We start from the raw sequence: 8,676 nt of genomic DNA on the forward strand, positions 1-8,676 counted from the left end.
CTTATGAAATACTGTAAATTGTGTTGAAGTTGTGCAATTTATCACAATAATGGTCCGAAAAACTGGACGGAGATATATATATATATATATAAACTTCATATATATATTAGGATGGCTGTCCCAATCACCAGAACATTCAGAAACCATAACTCCTGGAAGCAGATTATACAGATACTTTAGACAGACATATGTATTAACTTAAAGCTGAAAGAGGGGAATATCTAGTACACTTGGTACATCCAAGTTAGTACAGACTAAAACAGTACACATACAGTAGCAGAGACAATAGATCCTAAAGGTCATCATGTTCTGCAGACACCTAAATTATAAATCTATCAATTTACTAGCCCACTCATTGAAGTCAGGGATGTGGGTAGCCAGTGTGTATCCCCGTAGTGTTCACTGCACAGCACCCACACTTGCCAATAACCATAAAGTGCACATTTCTGAGATTTGGAAAGACAGTCCCTCAGAGACACATGAAAAGTGTATGAGGCAGAATCTATCTCTGAAAACTACACAAATATGCTACCGTTTAAATTATAAAATGGAGATTAAAATCACCTTCTGGGATAAACTGAAGTTAACCCCTTTTTCATACACCAAAAGAAAAGGCTTTGGTGTCATTGATATCAGCAATGGGTACATAAAGATACATACCACCCAAATCCTACCCAATCCACTATGTATCAAAAATATTATTCATCCATAAAAAAATACACACAACACAAAAAAGATTTTTTTAAAAAGATACTTCTGTTTAAATATAACATTAGCTGAAAACAGACAGTCTAGTGACCTACACTGTAGTTAGTGGCTGAAATGGCAGAAACACAAAGAGAAAGTGGCTTAATTGGGCAGATGGACTACAAGAACCTTATATGCACAGTGGCACAGAATATATACCATTTGGAGTTCTGCAGGAAGAGTCTAGCACCATTAGTCAGGTTCCGCTTTCTTTATGGTGGGGAAAAGTATTTCCTGATCTAGCAGAATCTATCAAGTGCTCTTCTTGATTCAAATCTGAGAGGACCACACTCATTAAGCTCTTAGGCTGCTATATATGCTTTGTAGATGGGGCACTGTCATTGTAGGGAGAAGTAAAAAAAAAAGCTGGGATAGAAGAGTCAGAATTAAAAGGTAGTGATTTGCTTTCACCTCACATTCAGGAGATGTGGTTAGGCCTGACACATGCACACCTGCCTGCTGCACCCACATACTTGACATTCCATGCAGTTTAAGCCCTTGGCACAGGCCTAACTTAAAAAAAAAAGCAAGACTACAATGTATCATGAAATCTGTAATCCAAGAAGCAAGTCAAAAAAATCTGCTAGAGATCAAAACATAAGGAAAAAACACCCACACCATAACTGCCCTGACCACCACAGTGAAAGGTTTTAGATTTTATACAGATACAGAAGAGATATACAGAACAGTACCGTAAATAAAAAAAACTCCATTTTATTTACCCTCCCATTCCCATCATGCCATTTAGGTTGCATAGCAAAAGCCACTTGAAAGAGGGGCAGGGGGCAAAAATGCAGGCAAAAAGGAATGGCCAAGGGCAGAGCCCAAAACTGACAATGCCGTGAAAATGCACTTCATAAAAATACTAGAAGCATTCATAATTAGAAGCAGATGCTTAGACCAGTAGAATTTCTTTTTGGAACACTACACTTGTTTTAAAGAATGATTCATATGACTGTATTAAATCACTCCAATGCTTTCTAGTCCTTTGTGTTCTCTACTCCAATGGAGGTATTCTAATTGCGCTTTGCAAGGGGTTAGGAGTGCTTTACTCACTATACCCTTACTCTAAAGTTTCTGAATAGAACATCCATCCATGAACATTCTTAATGAAACTATCTGCTTGCACCCTGGAATGAAACATAGAGCTTATAGATTCTGGTCGTCTTACTTGTAACTAATGGCTTAATATCACCGTGGTAAAACATACCACAACAAAACCTCACTTAGAATGTAAAAACTTCATTTATACTATATTGCTCTTAAACACAGAACAAACCACCGATGAAGCCTTTAAGGCTGATTTATATTTCTGCATTGAGCCTACACCATAGGCTATGAAATCGAAAGCAGTTTATACTTCAGTGTTGCAGCATGCTGCAAGCACATACCTAAACACTAGTTGGCAGTATTTCCAGTACACAAGAAAAGTAAATGATTTCTCTGTGCTTTACATGTGGTGCTAGCCCAGTTTCACTGCTCCTCTTGGTAAACATTTTCTTCCAAAGACGAATGTATTTGTTCCACTTTTTCATACATTTGCTGACATTCAAACATATGTTAGCCCATATATGTTAAGACACAAACTGGCCACCATCTGATTATCTTTGTAGTCCATCCATCCATCCATTTTCCAACCCGCTGAATCCAAACACAGGATCATGGGGGTCTGCCGGACACAACACAGGAACCAATCCCGGGCAGGGTGCCAACCCACCGCAGGACACACACAAACACACACTAGGGCCAATTTAGAATTGCCAATCCACCTAACCAGCATGTCTTTGGACTATGGGAGGAAACCGGAGCGCCTGGAGGAAACCCACGCAGACACAGGGAGAACATGCAAACTCCACACAGGGAGGACCGGGAAGCAAACCCAGGTCCCCAGGTCTCCCAACTGCGAGGCAGCAGCACTACCCACTGTGCCACCATGTCGCCCTGTCTTTGTAGTGTTCAGATTAAATATCATATGAATGTGTATACCTGTATTTTCCAACTTCTTTGACAAGTCCTTCCTTGATCTGTTCCATGATTACTTCAGAATAGTGGAAGACAAACTTAAATGATTTTCTGGAAATATGTACTCACCAAACTGCCCTATTGGAGCTGTAGGAGTCTGCACAGGGTCAACACTGACGCAATGAGTAGTCACAATTTTGAAGAGATGCACCTCAGGCTACGCTTTAACTACACCACAGGCTACGAGGGGTATGACATAGCTATGGTGTAAGCACGATGCAAAAGTATAAATCAGTTTTTACATTCTGCCTTCATTGTCACATAGCTCTCATCTTCTAGCTATGCCAGACAGAGTAATTCACATTTCTGGGCATGCTCTGATGTGAATTATTTTATTAACTCCGGGAGCACATCTGTATAGATGCACCTTATGTTTTTTCTTTTAGTGAAGTGTTTGTAACAACTTTAGCAGCCCGGACCTGCGGCTTTTTCACTTACCAATTCTTTGAGGGGAAACAAAGTCTTCCAATCCAAAAGCATAACTTTGTTACCTAGAGGAACCTTTTATTCATTTGATTTCTAAGCTTATTTATTGCATTAATATTTAAAATTGATTAAATATTCAGCAGTTCTGTAACTGCTTTCAAATTTGAATATTAATTCACTATAACAGTGTAGCACTGCCCCAATTTGGTAGACTCTGGCCCATAGCATATGGGTTGGTTTAAAAGCTTAATTACGCTACACCAAGACAGAATTGCATAATTTCAAAAATAATTTTACATACAGTATACTGTTCAATAGCTATTTAAAATTCATAGGACAAGCTTACCACCCTTCCCTACAGGACAAATTCATATGCATCTGAATTTTCTATTTAATCTGCTTTATTACATGCCTACAATTTTACTGAAGCTTCCTGCTTAATCTAATTTAGAAATTCTTGGAGACACAGACTTTCCTGGAAGAACTTGGAACCAACATTTCAGCAACCAACACTGTACGATGCTGAGCTAGTCCAATGCAAGGGTCCCCTTCACATCTGGCATTAACATGCATTTATGGAGACAGGTAGCACTTGGCCATATTAAAACAAGTTTTAAATACAACTGTGATCTGACCAGTGTTGAATGAGATGCAACCACACAAACAACTGTACAGGCATTTTCTGTCTGTATGAATATAACTGGATCCAAATTTTGAATGAGGCAGTTGACAGCCATTATCGATATGGACATTGAAGACACATTAATGCCAGGTGTTAGGAAGATCAACTCACACACCCATGTTTATATTTACTTTCAACATACAATTGAAGCTTAGCCATTTTTATCTCCTTTCTCTCAGTGCTGTTACCTCATATGGGATTTTAGTTTGCTTATTTTTCCTCCTTATCTTTGCTCTTGTTAAATCATGGTGTTAAACACTGTGTAGTTCTCACCTGCAAGATTTTCAGATTTAAACACACACACAAACACACACACAGTTATAAACCATATCAAACAGGCTCAGAACTGGTCCATTAAATAACTTGTTTATTTAGGGCTGTGAAAAACAAAGCAAGGATTTAGTAACTTAACACAACATATGGATAAAATAACAAAATTAACCTGATAACAGTTAAAGTCAAAGTTTTGTCCTGTTACTCTATTTTATATTACAAGTAACTTGAAATGAGGGTCTTCATTAGGAAAGCTGAACAGAGGAGCAAAGAAAGAACACTAGAGATCTGTGGGCTTCTCTAACCATAAAGAAATGCAGTATTAATGAATCCACCATCAGAAAAACACTTTTTTCCTAACAGGACTTGAGGAAGCAGCAACACACAATCCATTGTTCTTAGCGTGTCACCCCAAGTTTTCTAGGAAGCATCTGGATGATCCTAAAGCCTAGTGGAAGAATGATTTGTAAAACTTTTTAGTCTCATGTCTAATAAAACCTTGAATGTCACAACAGCTACATACTGCTTACCATTGGGATGAGAATATCATTCTTTTGTGCATGCTTTGCAAATCTTACATTCAGTAGAGGAATCGGGAGGTCATCTTTGTAATTGAGGCAGCCAGGCAATTCAGTCTTCTGCTGAAGCAAGGCAAAGATAGCCAGACAAAGCAAAGGCAAAAACCTTAAATCCATAGAAATCTTGTAGCAGGACTGGAAGTCATGTGGGTCATAGCTGAAAGATTCTAATATTACAGAAATGAAGTAGTCTATCACAAATGAATTCTTAAAATCCCCTTTTGTCATTTCATATAAATCTATTGCAATTACTGAATTAAGGGTCGATTAATAACATTGTGTGAGTAAGCAGATAGACAACTTTATTAATAAAGTAATTTGGGTTATACGACTTGTGGCCTCTGCAGCATTTGTTTTGTTCCTCCCTTGCATCAAATGTTCTGACTTCCTGGGACTCAGATTTAGAATAACTTTTTTTTTTTTTTTGGTATTTGTGGAAAGTGACATGGGAAACAGGGTTTTATGACTTTCATTCATGGTGTAAATCAAACCTCACTCCCCAAATCTACCAAACCCCCTCCATACACAGGACTACAAATGTGACAAAAAAAAACCACAATCACATCTTCTCATGTCATATTTTTGACAGAATAAGGAGTATGAAATGCAGTACAGAACCACTGTTGGAGAATGGCAGAAAGACTTGTCTTATTTCTTTCGTGATTGGTAGTACCCAGTATTTAAAATTGATATATTTCATATGAATGCCCTTTTACAGATGTAATTGTTGATGCTGTTCAAACATTTAAGATTTTCATTGGAAAACACATTAGTAGACATTAGAGTAGACTAGAAGTCATCAAACTCGGTCCTGGGGGCCCACTGTGGCTTCAGATTTTTGTTTCACCCAGTTCCATAATCAGTGACAACAACTGATAACACTGACCTCATTAACTGCTATCTTTTTTCTTCCCTTATTCTATATTCAGAATAGCATAGCAGCATGATTTTTACATTTATAAGACATTTAGGAATATTTCTGTTTTTGCTGTAGTTTTAAATGCTTAACTCTCTTTTGTTGATTTCATTATATTTTGCCCTTTCTCTGTTGGTTTGCTTCCTTCACTGTATCTTAATAATGAAAATTAAAAATGAGCAGAACAGACACCCAAGCAAACAACACTGAAATGTAAAAGGCTGCAACTACTTTAGCATCAGACCCACTAATTATTAAATAGATTAATTAAACAATTAGAACACTTGGAAAAGAAGAATGAAAATCAAGATGAAAATATTGTTAAAAAGAAAAAAAAATATTATTCCCATATAACTGCTTAGTACATTTTCATTTTTTTTTTAACAGACTTCGTTTTCTAATTGCTATATTGTTCCCAAAACACAGAACTGGGAAATAACAGTTCGCTTAATTATCCCAGAAGTCCAATTAGAAGCAGAAGCTGTTTGGAACAAAACCCTGCAGCCACAGTGGGTCCCCAGGACCGAGTTTGGGAACCCCTGGAGTAGACAATATGCAGGTGCTTCCGCTGATCTTTTCTGTAAAGGAATCCCATAACAGAATACAGTACATGATCCAGTCTTAAAACAACAAAACACACACGCACACAAGTACACACTCCCCCTGCCCCCATGTACCTTCAGTTTTAAAGGTGACACAGAAAAGGATGGTTGACACGAGCGGCGTTTGGGGGTGGAAAGTCAGGCGACCGCCCCAGGCCCCGCTTTTCTCAAGTTATATTCTCCAGTATAATATATATATATATATATATATATATATATATATATATATATATATATATATATATATATATATATATATATATATGAGATGCTTCTATGACGAACCCTTTTAAAATCCCACTTCAAAGTCAAATTCCGTACATGCAAGTTTTTGAAAACATTCCATAGTCCGAATATTACTGCACAAAAACATGTATCGCTAATGATAACCGGCTGGCATAACATCAACGTGAGTTATGACTGACATCCTGCATATCGAGACTCCCGAGTATACTTACAATTTGGGTACGTTTTCTACAAAAGACCCTGCTAATTTCCTCATGACACAGCATCGCATTTCGCACTGTCGTGGTATTGTCATGAATTATGAATCGCACTTTTTAATAGATTACATCTTATATTTTGATAAATTCTGCGTGTTATGTTGCAAAAAAAAAAAAAAGGCTAAATACTCTAATGAGAAAATCCGGTGTATATTAACATTATTTTTTATTAAATTCGTTTATACAGTCCACACATACCGGTAACAGCGTTTGACGTAACCGGCTTCGCGTGGGGTTGGCCAGCCCTAGGCCCCTCACACCCCTAAGGCTGCCTCTGATGGTAGGAGTTCAAATATGCATATATTCGTCTTTGTTTATAAGTGCGGCATTGCTTAGCACTGTTGCCTCATCTCCAAGGCCCTGGCCACGAGCGCTTGCTCGCTCAACGGCCATGTGGAGTCTGGTCGCCGTTGCGAGGGTCGCACTTGCTTTCTCACATTCTAAAGACGCGCTGGTGACAACGCGAGTGATACTGTGAAGTTTGTACTCCAACACACAATTCAAACCGGTATGCACATACAAAAGCCAATATAGTTGACAAAAATTGCATTACGGTTACTTAGTTGCTCAATGATAAGCTGACAAAAATTGCATTACGGTTACTTTGTTGCTCAATGATACGCTGACAAAAATTGCATTACGGTTACTTAGTTGCTCAATGATAAGCGCCTACTCCCCAAAACGCATTACTCTATTATATAATACAATTCACTAAAACATTCGTACATATCTGTGCATTTCTCAGCTCACCGTTTCTAGCCACAACACAGCCCTTCCGCTCCCGCTCAAATCTTGGACACGCACTGCTGACGTAAGAGGCCGCCAGTCTTCACCTACATAAGATTCAGGTGACTCGAGATGCTCGTTTTGGCCATCGTGTATTACAACAGATGAATTTCATAGCAGTTAGGAAGGAAAAAAAAAACATTTGCTGTTTCAGTTAATTTGGAAGCGCATTGAGTCTGCTGCCCAAATGATTAAGAGTTTGTAACCTGGCGCGTATCTTCCGGTGAATCAAGTCACTGCAAAGCAACTGCGCATATCATGCAATGAGTTAACCAGTGCAACAATGCTATCAAAATTGAACGACTGCTAAAATTATTCGAATGTATTCTATTTCGGTAGGTACTCGTCCCATTCCTGGTTTGTTTTCATCAATCTTTTAGTCGGCTATGTCTGTGTGGGATTTGCCTACCGATCCAGCCCTCCCAGACGTTCTCTCCGGATACTCACGGTTGCGCTTGTCGGTGTAATCGGCGACATAAACCAGACCAGGACGGGTGTGTCCGCCAGCGTCCTGGCGCCGTGTAACACTCGTCCAATTCACGACTGCACCGAGATTAAGCTCTCTTCTAATAGGCATAATCTTTAAAACGTCTTTGGCTCAAATTTATCCAGGATTTGTGTTTGAAAGCAGTAAAGCACCCTACACTTCAGCTGTTATGGAAATATACAATATCTATAGGAATATTTATTGGATATTTATATATAATCACACACTGGATATTTAACAACAGAAATCAGAATATACGGTAGTATACACAACAATTAGCATTTATAATATAATTAAGTACTAATTTTAGTAATACACTTATTTTACTATGTGGTTCTGTACCTTTTAAGACTTTATTATTTTTTTAAAGTATATTGTAATCTCACCATCAATATAATTTAAGCATTGTGTTGTACTGAGCCTTAGTTAAAATACTGGAATGCACTTATATACATTAAGTCTTATATGTATGTACTCTACCTATATAAAATGACAACATGAAAGTCAATGGCAATGATAGGTGGGAAAATGGGCAATACCAAATGGAAAGTAGACATGATTGAATGCTGAAGCGGGCTTGACTAAAACGTGATCACACAATAATGGTGAAATGCCAAAAGGTGTTGTCCATTAGCATAATGGGTATGTATAAGC

At 38.0% G+C, this 8,676-nt stretch overlaps 1 long non-coding RNA gene across 4 annotated transcripts; it reads right to left on the reverse strand.

The window, feature by feature from the left end:
* Positions 1-4,238: 4,238 nt before the first annotated feature.
* LOC114661552 (uncharacterized) lies at positions 4,239-8,222 on the reverse strand. 4 transcript variants are annotated; one of them, XR_007936429.1, is made up of 3 exons: positions 7,983-8,222; positions 4,681-4,791; positions 4,239-4,598 (listed from the first exon to the last, which is right to left on the reverse strand). It is a non-coding gene; the product is annotated as an uncharacterized LOC114661552 (long non-coding RNA). The 4 variants fall into 4 exon arrangements; XR_007936428.1 differs by having other exon boundaries at positions 4,681-4,788; positions 7,983-8,220; XR_003717856.2 differs by lacking the exon at positions 7,983-8,222 and adding an exon at positions 7,500-7,629 and having other exon boundaries at positions 4,681-4,788.
* Between the last annotated feature and the right edge of the window lie 454 nt (positions 8,223-8,676).

Source organism: Erpetoichthys calabaricus, chromosome 12, assembly GCF_900747795.2.
Source record: "Erpetoichthys calabaricus chromosome 12, fErpCal1.3, whole genome shotgun sequence".
In the NCBI taxonomy this organism is placed as follows: Eukaryota; Metazoa; Chordata; class Cladistia; order Polypteriformes; family Polypteridae; genus Erpetoichthys; species Erpetoichthys calabaricus.